At 39.0% G+C, this 13,683-nt stretch overlaps 1 protein-coding gene across 1 annotated transcript in view; it reads right to left on the bottom strand.

The window, feature by feature from the left end:
- Positions 1 to 13,152, bottom strand: part of fam110d (family with sequence similarity 110 member D) — a 29,408-nt gene extending 16,256 nt beyond the window's left edge. The window contains exon 1 of the mRNA XM_020940339.2: positions 12,869 to 13,152. The gene's annotated coding sequence lies outside the window, so the exon portion shown is untranslated. The remainder of the gene's footprint in view (positions 1 to 12,868) is intronic.
- Positions 13,153 to 13,683: the final 531 nt, after the last annotated feature.

The raw sequence follows: 13,683 nt of genomic DNA on the forward strand, positions 1-13,683 counted from the left end.
ATGTGACTATGTTTTGTTCATGTCAGTTTGAACTAGTTTATAAGGGTTACTCTACGCAAACACACTGAGGTACATTATAGAAATAGAACGATATATCTGCCTGATATTTGTACTTTTTAGTATATTGGACCTTAAATCTCTACTATAGGCCAATATTTACTTTTAGTGGATCTGCTGCCTAAAAAATACACACCAAAGCTTTATAGTAACACTTAAATATAAAGAGGTAGCTGCACAAAACATAACTGCATTGTTCTCTTAAAGGTTAATAATAATAAAAAAGGCTTTGGGGTAGTTTGTGGTAAATTTAAATTATAGAATTAAAGTTGCACTGTGTATGTCACCTGCTTGTTTCTATGGATATGTCATTGTTCTGCCTGGAATGTTCCACTGTATGACATTAAACAGCTCAACCTTACCTTATCTTATTTAAATTTTCATTATTTTATATTATTTTATAGCTCAGAAATACCTATTGAAACAGGCGTTCTGACTGTGTTGCCTCTCCACAGATCTGACCTGTAGCTTGGTCTGGTTTGGTCTCCATGAAGATAAAAAGGTTTAACACCATACTGTGAAACATTCCAGACAAAGCGATAACATCTCCACGGAGAAAAGTATTTGACAGACCCTCCACAAGAAAAGCTACACAATGCACCTTTAAATTAGAAAATAATAATAATAAAAATCAGCCCAAAAATATCGGTTATCGTTTTCTCTGGATTCTAAACAATCGGTATCAGGACCAGACATGAAAAAATCCATATCGGTCACTCTCTTGTAGGTAAACAAAGCATTCTTTTATTCGTATAGGGTTTCTAGTAACGTTAGTCTAGCCTGACTGTTGTTTAAAATGAATCAATCTGAAATGTACTGTGCAAAAATAAGGATCCAAGATAACTTAAACTCTATAATGTTAACGATACAATAACTTTACTCTCTTTCATTATCACTTGCACAACTACAGATGCTAAATCAGCCCATTGGAACATCACCAAGCACGCCACTGCACAACGCTTCACTTTGTCCATTTTTAACCTCACTGTCTCGTCTATTGTGAATCTTATGTGGCTCGACTTTATGGAGCAATATTTCACCGAAACCCGCAACAACAAAAATACAGCCTTCCAAAAACTGCTTTACCAACTCCCTGAGCTGCTCCACTGTTTTTATTCTCTGCCATCTACGCTTACCCGTTAACCTCTGCTGAACCTGAGCCCTGTCTTCTTCTATTACTTCTCAATCCGTCCCACTGTTTCCCATCGCAAACAGTGCCCCAGTGGCACAGGAAGCAGCCCTTTCTTTCTTTCACTTCAGTTTGTCAGAATGACCAAACATCTGGGTCGGCCTGAGGAGTTTAAAGCCAGTGATGGAAGAAGTACTCCATTTTGTTACTTAATGAAAAGCACAGATGCAAAGAGCAAATATGAGTAAATATTCGAGTAAAAGTGAAAAAATGTACTGAAGTAACTATTAATATACTTGTTTAAAAATGTAAATATTAAGAGTATGACATATTTTGAAATCTAAAAGAGCTTCAAATGTACTGATTTTGATAAAGATCTGTGCTGAATTTTATTAAACAGAAGTAATATTTTTTTATTTCTATTCTTTGTTTGCTCAGACTACAAATGTGTAAAAAAAAAAAAAAAAGAGCATTTTCAGCAGGTCTCAAACATAATAGAAAATACTTGTTCTTTTCAGTCCAGTTCAGAAATATACTGGAGTAGAAAGTACAGATACTTGCTCTTAAATGTAGGTGAAGTAAAAGTAAAAAGTATCCACTGTAAAATGTACTTAAGTAACGTACAGATACCAATTATTTTTTGCATTTTTTTGTTTGCTCAGACTACAAATGTGTTAAAAAATAAAAAAAAATATAAGAAACCTCAGCAATTTTAGCAGGTCTCAAACTATAACAGAAAACACTTGTTTTTTTCAGTCCAGTTTAGAAATAAAGTCGAGTAGAAAGTACAGATACTTGCTTTTAAATATAGTGAAGTAAATGTAAAATGTTTCCACTGTAAAATGTACTTAAGTAAAGTACAGATACCAATAATTTTTTTTCTTAAAGGTGCACTGTGTAACTTTTCTGATGTCTGCTTGTCTCCATGGAGATGTTATTGCTATTCTCGGAATGTTCCATGGTATGACATTAAACATATCCAACTACCATTTATTCATTACAGGTGTTTCTATTGCTCACAAATACAATCATTCTTTCAGTGAATAGGGCGACTCTCCACAGATCTGAACTGTAATGTAGGTTTAATATACACGGTTGCACATTTTAGACAAAGCAATAACATCCCCAAGGAGACAAACAGGTGACGGACCCTCCACTACAAATGTTGCGCAGTGCACCTTTAACTGCAGTACTTTACTATTTTACTTTGTTACGTTCCACCACTGCTTCTGTCCCTAACCAGAGTCTCTTCTCCAATGTATCCCATGGTCCCTTGCGCTTGGATGGATGATTGGACATGATCAGATATGGCAGGATAACTCAGGCGCCCTCCCCGACTGTGAACAATTACGGAGATGTGTGAGCGGAGGGGAGAGGGACCCTCACAGCTGTCATCCACACGCAGGGGACTGTCAGGAGATGGAGAAATGTCAAATCAGGTTTCTGGCCCTTCACTGCCCATGATAAATTATAGATAACGTAATACACTGATGTGATGTAAGGGAAAGAATGACTGGGCTGTTTGTGGTCTGGCTGCAAGATTAATCGCAATTGAATTTGAATAGATTGGAATAAATTGGGTGTAGTGAATCGCAATGTCTGTGTTTTTTTAGCGGAATGATTTCCTTCACAAACATATAATTTTTCCTTTTTCTGCATGAAAAGCTACTAATGATGTAGTTTAGATCTGTAGCAACATGTTCGGAAATGTGATTCTTGGATTAGTTTGGCAGTTCATATTTCAGGCTTTTCGCTAATTCGTCAAGATGTGTTTACATATGAGCTTTGAACAGGATCCTATTATTAAAAAAAAAAACATAAATTGCAAATCTGATAGCAGTAGCAATGCTTATCACAAGTATTTTCTGTTATGTTATAATGTTTCCTCATCACAAACCTACCTGGAGTTTCTGTTTCATTCACACAAACCCTGCATATTTAGACAAAGTTCTTCTCTCAAACAGAAAACACTCTGTACCACCTTATGATCAGGTAATACAGGAAGTGCTCCTTTGTGTTTTAAACTCCATACACCTGCACTAAAATCATTTGGATGATTTCAGCCCTGGAATTGCCAATCTTGACTGAACTAAAGGTAAAAGGAAGGTGAATGGCAAATGGCAAAATGGCAAATGGTCACATTTTTCTATAGCGCTTTTCCACCTTCAAGGCACTCAAAGCGCTTTACAACAAAGAACCACTCACACATTCACACACACATTCACACACCAGTGTACGCAGACACTGTGGGCAAGGTGGGTTAAGTGTCTTGCCCAAGGACACAACGACAGCATTCATCTGTGGGAGCTGGAATCACACCAGCCAACCTGTGGGTCAGTGGATCTGACCGCTCAACCTGTGATGGTTTTTATTGAGAAACAGCATTTTGATGTTATTAGGTTCTTTTTTCAGACCAAGAGTTTGTTTTCATACCTGACAGTTTGGACTGCTCACTAGTGGTCTTCCTCAGAGTGGTGGACTAATAAACTGGGACGAGGGGGCTTTTTTACTCTCACACACCTGGAAGACTGTCCTGAGGAAGTCGAACTGCAGATGGCGCTGCCACCGGTAGGAAGACAGTGCCAAAACCTGTATAAATCAGCTGACCGGACATGTCACATCAACATCACGTGACCACTCTGACTCAAACTGTCAGGTATGAAAACAAACTCTTGGTCTGAAAAAAAAAAACTAGTAACATAAAATATCCAAAGACCAAATGAACCTCATTGGACCAGAGCATTTTGAGTTGCGGAGATGCAGACAGACTGATGTGTGAATGAAACAAAACACAACTCTAGGTTTGTTTTGAGGAGGCGTAAGGATTACAACATGGCTTAAAGTTCACAAGAGTTATTTTTGTGTAATATAGGACCTTTAAGTGCAGGTGAAAGACTTTTAAGTTTACAAGTGGACAATTCTGAAAAGTAATGTTTGAAAGAACACAAAAGAACAACTAAGACTACAGTAAAAATGTTCTTAATTCTCCAGTCGTGCTTTACTATCCAACATCAAATGCATCTAGTACCAATTCCGATTCTGAGTCTGAGCGTGAACATTTCTCAAGAGTAAAATCGCATAAATAATCCAGGGCAGATATGAAGTCAAAGAGGCACCACAAGCCATCCTTCTGTTCTGAAAAATACATCTTTGCCTGTCAGATGAATGTGACTCCACCGGCTCTGTTTACATAGCAGGGGAACAAACAGCTTGTTACGTAGATTGCAGGTTTTGTTCCCTTTTTTCAACCAGACATTAGTAAGAGTGGCTATTACATTATCAGTGGGTAGATGGCTTTCTGGAAGTTCTCACATGAACTTAAAATGTGACTTTTTAACTCCCTCTTCCTCCTTTTCAAACTGGTCTTCCTGCAAACAGCTGGTAAAAAAAACCTTCCCAGAGATTGCTGGTGTGATGACCCAAACAAGGCTACAAGGGGCTGTAAAGCTAAATTATAAGTGTGAGGAGAAGTCTGTGAAGAGAAGTCTCACTCTTGTGCATGTCAAGTTCCAAACCAGCTGCTGCTCCTTTAACGCTGCGCTGGGGGGAGATGATGTCAATAGCTCACGACTTTTTAACTCTCTAATTAGAAACCTGAGATTCCCGCCATAACTTGGGGGTCTTTTTTGAAAATCCATGAACAAAGCAACTAAGCCTGTCATGATAACTTAAAGGTGCATTGTATAACTTTTCTGGTGGGGGGTCCGTCAAATGCTTTTCTCCATGGAGATGTTGCTATCATCATGGAGATCAAACCAGACCAAGTTACAGGTCAGATCTGTGGAGATACAACCCCGCTCACAGTCAGAATGCTTGTTGTTCTAGGTGTTTTTGAGCTATAAACTCACCTGTAATTTAATATATGTAATGTAGATGTGTTTGTCATATTGTAAAAAATTCTAATCAGAGCAATTATGTATTTATAGGAACTATAAAGTGACAGACATCCAACCAAAAAGTTACATAGTGTACCTTTAATACTTTTGAAGCATGATATATTGTTACAGAGATATACTGCAAAAAGCGATAATGTTGAACAGTTTGATTCCCAGCTCTAAGAGTGACTTATTCACTTTGACTTATTGAATTACAACAAAAAATAACCCAGATATTTTACAAAGAAAATGTACGTATGACAGTTATTGAAGCCCAAATCATATTGTTCCAGCTTTTTACGCAACAATAAGCTGATATAGTAATTATCATGACAGGCCTATATGCCACAAACCAGAGAGTTAGCATAACAAATGTTTTAGCCCCATGTTCAAATGTGCAGTGATGTTTTTATGGCTCTGCTCCAAAGGAAAAGCAAAGGCCGCTCACAGTGCTACAGCGATTGTTCAGGAGATATGAAACACATTGTGAAGTGGAGCCATGAAATGCCCCGTGGCTTCCGCTTGTTCTCTCCGGGCTGCGCAGATATGGCCCTTGACAATCTGATTATACTTTTATAGAGTTTTGCCAAACACAGAAGGATAAACAGAAAAGTTTTGATGCCGTATAATGTTCCTGAGTTTGAAAAGAGCATTGAAAGGGCAGTGACGATGGCTTCCCGGCAAAGTCAAATATTTGGTTCATGAGATGATGTTGCAAATCTACCAGGCTGACAGAAGTGTAATTTAAAGGTCCTATATTACACAAAATTCACTCTTGCCAACGTTAAGTCATGTGAGAATGCTGGTACTTCCTCAAAAACATATCTAGAGTTGTGTTTTGTTTCATTCACACATGTTTGAATCATCCTTTATTCTCAGTCTGTGTACATCTCTAAAGCTCAAAATGCTCTGTCCACCTCCAAATGATTCTAGTGAAGGTGTATAGAGTTTAAAAACACAGTGAAGCACTTCCTGTATTACCACATGACATCACAAGGTGGAACAGAGTGTTGCAGGATTTGTGTGTTGAACATAAAATGAGGAAAGCAACATTATAACATAAATCAGAATGTATTGTAATATGGGCCCTTTAAAAGTCATTGTAAAATAAAGTAAATAAATGAATGAACACTTTATGCCTTGCCCTGGATAAAAAAGTCCCTGCAGAACAAGAACAATTTCCTTTTAAACTGCTACAATAGCTACTTTGCTCTGATAAAGACTCAGATTACAATGTAGAACAACACACTTTTATTTGCCTATGAATCTCACATTTTAAACTGTAACAATAATGGAGGATCCTGGTATTGCTCTGGGAACATAATCACTATAATTTGGAGTGATCAGGCCCCAGCTAATTGCTAAGCTCCCATGAAACCATTCTCTCATAATATTGTTTCGAATAGCCTGAGAATACAGAAAATACAAGTTCAGGCTCAGTGAGAAATTAGCACCTGGAGCCATCTCATTGTTTATTGGAGGATAGTTGGTTATGAAAGCTACAGGCGCACACGTGTATTCTAGCTCCACTGAGACGCCCTGGAGATGTTAAATATTTAGAGCACACCCTTCAGCCCACATCACAACTGACAAAACCAAGCCTGTGTATTACGCCAAGCAGGGGCACCTACTGGAGTGCATTTCCTTTAGTCATGCTCATCAACACAGGCTCAGATTCGTCCTGTAGCTACTTATTGGTCAATATATGAAAGCTGGAACAGTATTTTTAGCGGGAACCTTTTTTTTTTTTTGATCTAGTGGGAACATTTTTAGTTATTTTTCCTTCCTATATTGAGTGCGCACAATAATACACAATATCCCCGTTATTAGCCTTTACCCGATTATGATATGATGTTTTTATGCGCCCAGAGAAACCAGGATGCTCATATCCCTGTATGCGGAGTCAGAGTATTCTGCATATTTAAAGTATTAACTATGGCATCTATAGCACAGATATGGCAAGGAGCAAAATATGGAGCAATTGTGCTATCTTTTTAACACAAAAAAAGGGCAAGAAAGTCCTCGTAGAAGTTTGAGCCATTTTGCTGCTTCTACCATATTACTGTATTTGTTACTTCAGTTTGCACAAGCTCAGTACAGCACCAGTGGGGAGAAATCAGGATACTGCATCTACATGCCGCAGTATCCAGGATACTATCAGAAAGACCCAGTGAGGTCCTGGTTTCAGTATCCTGTATAAACCAGGATTCTGTGTTTACATGGACAAACACATTAGCCTGATCAGCCGGTTTCAATTCATGGTTTGACCTCGCAGCATTAGGATTCGTTCGCTCAACGGTAAGCGGGTACTTTTTTAAATTTAACCTATTGCTGCTATTTGATTGTGATGTATGTAATGCGCTGTTATCGGGTCTAGCTGGTATATTAAGCTTTTCCCAAATCCCATAGGAAGAAGGGTAATAACGTCTTTCTCTTTGATAAAATTCACCAAACATGCTCTTTGTTCAGCTTAAAATCCTCGATCTCAGGAATCATTGCCAACACAGAATGTATGGCTCTTCGGTGACTGGCTGGTGCTTGGACTCGCACTTCCGGTGTATTTTGATTCCTGACCTAGTTGCTGGAGAGCAATGAAATTTAGCGGAGGCACTAGCAAACTAACAAATCATAACCGGAATAGTCGAGGGCTTGTATACGCTTTCAATGAGATATGAGCTGTGGAAGATTGAATTATGAACTTCTATGACTTATTATACACACAAAACTAACTACTTAACTATTGCATTCTGTTATGTATTTATTGTAGCTCATGTTTTAACAATATTGCACTTTTAGAATAATTTCTGGGAGATAAATCTGATTTATGGTTTTGGAATATACTGTATTATAGTTTCTTCAACAATATACTGCATTTAGACTTAGTCTTAGACAAAATTTACTGCTCCACAAGGGAAATTACTTAGACAGACATCTTCTTTTTTTTTTTTTGACAAGCCAACTGCTGACAGAGACAGGAGATAGCAAACTCCTTCTTCTTCTGCCTACAATTCTCCACGGACCTTCCTCTCTCCAAAAATCAGAATTTACTCTACTGTACTTGGAGCACCTTCAAACAGAACATGTACTTCAGCCGCATCTGGAAAATTAGCACAGTGCCACATGATTCAAGGCGAGGGGAAAAAGATATGTGGTAATTGAAGGGATCGCCGCGCTGGTGGTTGTGTCCTAGTATGACGGCATGATTGGTGTAGGCTGTAAGCATTTTTTACAACGTATGACTCACCGGCGCTGTAAGGCAAAGGATGCAAGCCCGGTCACATTTGGGAGATTGCGTAAAAATAAAAGCTGGAGACCTATAAAGATGTGTAGGAAAGGAAATGGCCCGTGTCAAGCAGTGAGATTACGTCATGCATGGCCTTCAGGGTGTACAAGGAGATAGATGAACCAACATAGGAGCTTGCCAAAAACTTAAAGGCCCATATTATAATGTTACCTGGAGTAGTGTTTTGTTACATTCACACATTTAACACACAAACCCTGCGTGTTTAGACTCACTTCATGCACTTTCACTCGAATCATTTGGATAATTTCAGCTGGAATTGCCCATCTCTGCTGAACAAACGGTAAAAGGTAGCGGTAAAACTACTAAAACGCATCATGAAATCACAAGATGGAGCAGAGTATTTTGAGCTGTGGAGATGCAGACAGACTAATAAAGCAGGATTACTCAAACATGTGCACATTAGCAGCTTTTCTACACACAAAGACTTGATCATTTGTATTTTGCAAAGGAGATTACGTGAGCTAATTAATGGCAATCCTTGTGAAACTATTCAGATGGCGATTTTGATTCTACAATGACGTACAGTATCTTGAAGCCCTATTGATAAGAGGCAAGAAGTGTTCCTCGTCAACTCTCGCCTTATAAATTCGAAGGACACGTTGGTCTGTTTAGTCTGTCATTACGAATTTGTTTATGCTCCTTGCCACGCGCTGATCTCACTGGGTTTGCTATTGAGGAGGGAGGGGGGAAGGAAGGGTAGGGGGGGTAGGTGAGTGTGAGGGGGAGGGGGTAGGTGGATGCGGGGGAGAGGTGGGGCTGGTGACCTCGGGGGCACGTCTGATACCAGGAGTCTGTCCCTCCAGGCTATTCTTATGCACCACATTCGGTGCGTTTACATGCGGCGCTAAGGCAGACTGCGCTCCCACACTTAACGATAAGATTACAGGTTTTCATGTGGAATAACAAACTCGAGAGCTACTTTACTCAGCTAACGTGCATTGTCTTTTAATGTAGAAGCCTTACATGAAACAAGCCGTGTGCTCTTTGTGGCAGTGCCAAGATGGTTAAATTGAGATGGTTGACTGATTATATCCGTGGTTTTCAAAAATATGTGAATATTAAGATTGTTGCAATTGTAATTAACACATTAAAATCTATTTTATGATAAGATCTGAATGGAAAAAAGTCTTCAAATTTTAAAACAAGAGGCAAAATTGAGAGATGCACCAATCAAATTTTGTATTTCCAACCAATACCAGTGCAGAGACTGAAAACATAATTTACTTCATTTAAACAAAAATAAAATAAGACAGAACTGATCCAAATGTGTTACGTAGTTGATATTTATCTCTCAAGCAACTGCAAAACTTTAATACAAATTCAAACATTATGAGATTTTCTAGGCTTATTACATGAAGTTGAATGTCCTGAACCGAGATTTGGACGTCAATATCAAATTCAGCAAATTTTTCTGTAGTGGCGCCATTTTTCAGTACCAGTATCAGATCGGTAGTCTGATTCATCAGCCGGTTTCACTTCATGGAAACTGTCTGACCTCACAGCATTAGGATTCGTTTGCTTGACGGTAGATGGGTACTTTTTTATTTAATCAATCGCTGCTATTTGGTCGTGGCATATGTAATGCGCCAAATCCTGTAGGAAGAAGGGCAATAACGTCTTCGCCCTTGAAAAAATTCACCAAGCTTTCTCTTTGTTCCAGCTTTAAATCTTTGATCTTGGGAATTGTTACGAACACAGAATGTATGGCTTCATCTACATCCATCTCAACCGCTTTGTTTACTGTTGTCCCTTCACAGCTCTTCGCTGATTGGCCGATGCGTAGTCTACAACTTCTGGGGTTCTTGCAAACCATCTAGTGTATTCTGATTCCTGACCGAGTCGCTGGATAGAAATGAAATTGAGCGGAGACACTAGGTGGCGCCGGTCTGGCTGTCAGATTGGTGCATCCCTAGCAGAAGCTCACAAATACTGAAAAGAGTGATATGAGACTAAGACAATGTATGTATGTATGTATGTATGTATGTATGTATGTATGTGTGTGTGTGTGTGTGTATGTATGTATGTATGCATGTATAATATAAGTATAATGCTATGTAAGTAATTTCTCATACAGTCACTTGACAGCTTTAATAACAATTTAACCAAATCCAAAATGATTAACTACAAAAAGACATCTCCGGCAACAATCCCAAATTTGTGTGCAGATTTGTTTTACATTATCCAGGCCTCTCACTGCTTAATACAACTTTAACCTGGCTCGCGATCCAACTATGAATCACAGTATCCAGGTGTGTTCCTCTGATTAAGAATTACAGTTTCGCCAGCCACTCCAAAATCTAACTAGGCCATAACTTTTGCTCGTACACACAAACTTTAAATTGATTTAGACCTACTTTGGGTTCTCCTGGCTCTTAGGTAACTCTGTCTTAATTAGAGTATTTTTCATAATAGAACAGCCCGGTAGGACGATTGTCAAACTTTCCCCTCCTTGATTAGATGGTTTGAAGCCAAAGTCCCTCTTTCACCATCCAGATGTAAATATTTAGCAGCTAAGATGGCTTAAAGCTGGTGGCCCGGGTCAACTATCCGGCTCAATCATAGTGGTCAATCATCCACCGTCTAGCCCTTTCTCAGTCTTTCTCATGGCTATTTTACACACTGCATATCCAAAGCTGACTTAAAGGGCCTATATTACACAAAATTGACTCTTGTGAGCTTTTAGCCCTGTTAGAATGCTGTTACATCATCAGAAACATACCTGGAGTTGTGTTGTGTTTCATTCACACGTGTTTGAGTAACCTTTATTATCAGTCTACCTATATCTTCAAAGCTGAAAATGCTCTATTCCACCTTGTGATGTCATGAAGCAGTAGTTTTCAAGTCAACAGCTACATTTTACCTTTTGATCAGTTGAAACTGGCAAATCCAGGACTGAAATCACCCAATTATTCTAGTGTTTTATATTTGAGATAAGAACTTAGCCAAAATATGCAGGATTTGTGTGTTAAACATGTGTGAATGAAACAAAAACTCAACTCCAGGTATGTTTGTGATGAGAAAACAAGATTATAACACAGATAGAAAATAGCGTAGTATGAGCCCTTTAAACCGGGCATCTAGGTTTACATGGAGCAGTGATGAATTGTTGGGCTTCTCAAATAAGTCCCTCCAAACGCCACATCTGTTGTTTATGAGTTGTCAACACATCCATGCACGGGCAGACATCCATCAGACAGACACTGCCAAGGAGAATTTCTACAGCCTAGTAGTAAACATGTCATAAAGATCTAGACCGCTAGCGAGTAACTGCCCCCTAAAATCAGCTCATTGTGTTCCGGATGGCTTTTAACAATCCAATATTACGCAAAATTGAATCTTGTGAGCTTTAAGTCGTGTTATTACGCTGTTACCACATCAAAAACATATCTGGTGTTGTGTTTTGTTTCATTCACACATGTTTGAGTAACACTTTTTTTTATTAGTCTGACTGAATCTTTAAACTCAATATGCTCTGTTCCACACTGTGATGTCATGAAGCAGTAATTTCCAAGTTATAGCAGCTATATTTTATCTTTATTTCAGTAGAGATTGGCAATTCCAGGGCTGAAATTATCCAAATTATTCTAGTGAAAGTGAGTGGAGGTTAAAAACACAGGGAAGCGCAGGATGTATCACCACATCACATCATAAGGTGGAGTGTTTTCCGTTTTTTTGAGAGAAAAACTCATCCTAAATATGCAGGATTTGTGAGCTACATGTGTGAATGAAACAAAACACAACTCCAGGTATGTTTATGCTGAGGAAACATTATAGCATAGATTAGAAAATCGCGTAATACAGCCTCGTTCAATTTGATATAAATGGAAAATTACAAGAGGTGGTTTGAAGTTATGGGAATCACAGCATTTTTGACAGTGAAGAAGTGGCTGCCTTAGTGATTGAGCATCTGTCTATACAAAATCACAACCACATGTTAACAACAGTATGATCGTAAGCAAGTAGCCTAAAGTTCACCAAATAAACGCAACAAAAATGGCAACGAAAAGTCAGTATTTGCTCTCGTGGGACGTGTGGCACCCGTCCTTTGACACGTTTACTCGCTTGCAAACACGCACACAGCAAGATAACGGCTGGTAACGGGAAAACAAGCTTTATCAGGGAACTGTGAAGTCTACCTGGAGTTGTCAGCGTTTAAGTGAGATGAAGGCATATGCTGACTATTCATGTATATCAGAACTGTGCAAAATAAAGAGCGTTTCTATAGCGATTAACAATTTAAGACAAAAAATATCATTTCCTTTGAATGAGAAAGTCATCATAATGTTGCAGTAAGTTCAAAGCTATGAATACGTCAAAGTGCCCGGTTTATTTTGTGAGTCAGTATTTGCATTTCGCTAAACTACATGGAAAAAGCAGTATTTCTCGTGACTGTACTTTAGGGCAAGTAAACAGAAACGCACGCACATTTCACGTCACCGGCCACGCTAAACTTTACCAAAATGCTCCCAAAAACATGTCCACGTGTAGAAAATCAATACTAACCTGTTTTCGTCCCGTCATCCACTGAAACTCCCGTGAAATCCCGTAAAGATCTGAAGCTCCTCTCTCTCTGTGACAGACGCCGGGACCGTGCGTAAAAAGCGTCTATCCGCACGGTTACGCTGTGAGCTGTCCGCTGGCTGATGGCACACTGAAGAGAGACGCACGGCTGCAGCGGGGTAAAAGAGACACAGCGGAGGGGGGTGGGCAGGTACACTACAGCAGAACCGAGGCAGAGGCAAAGGCAGACTGTGTAAACTGATTTTCTCCACCGCTACCAGCAGGGGGTGTGGGACGGGCCGCGCACTGGAGGAGGGACGGACAGACACGTGTGGAGTCAAGAGTTTATTTGTGCTGAGTAACAGTTTCAGCCCGGTATAAATGTTTACTGAGAGGAAGTGGCGCTATCACGTGATGTTTGTCAGATGTGTTAATGGGTGTTATGAAATTGTAAAGCGTTATTGTGAGTTATTACCGTGACATCAATCAATCAATCACTCCAGTTCTATTATTAGATTATTGTCACACACATATTACGTATGTTTAGAAGTGCCTATACTTACTTGCATAATCTTTAAAGGTAGACTATATATATAAAATAATAATAATAATAATGACACATCTTAATGGAAAAAGATAATTTTAGGAATTGCACACACTTCAATGAATCGTATTGTTCTGACTATATGCTATAAGAAAACCAATTGTCTTGAAATCAACAGCCTGCTAGACTATTTTTATTTATGTATTTTTTATTTATTCAATGTTTTACCAGGTAAGTCAGTTGAGAATGCAATGATGACCTGGCCAAGAGGCAG

The sequence above is a fragment of the Boleophthalmus pectinirostris genome, unplaced genomic scaffold (assembly GCF_026225935.1).
Source record: "Boleophthalmus pectinirostris isolate CB_2022bp ecotype Guang Dong unplaced genomic scaffold, ASM2622593v1 HiC_scaffold_6, whole genome shotgun sequence".
NCBI classification, from domain to species: Eukaryota; Metazoa; Chordata; class Actinopteri; order Gobiiformes; family Gobiidae; genus Boleophthalmus; species Boleophthalmus pectinirostris.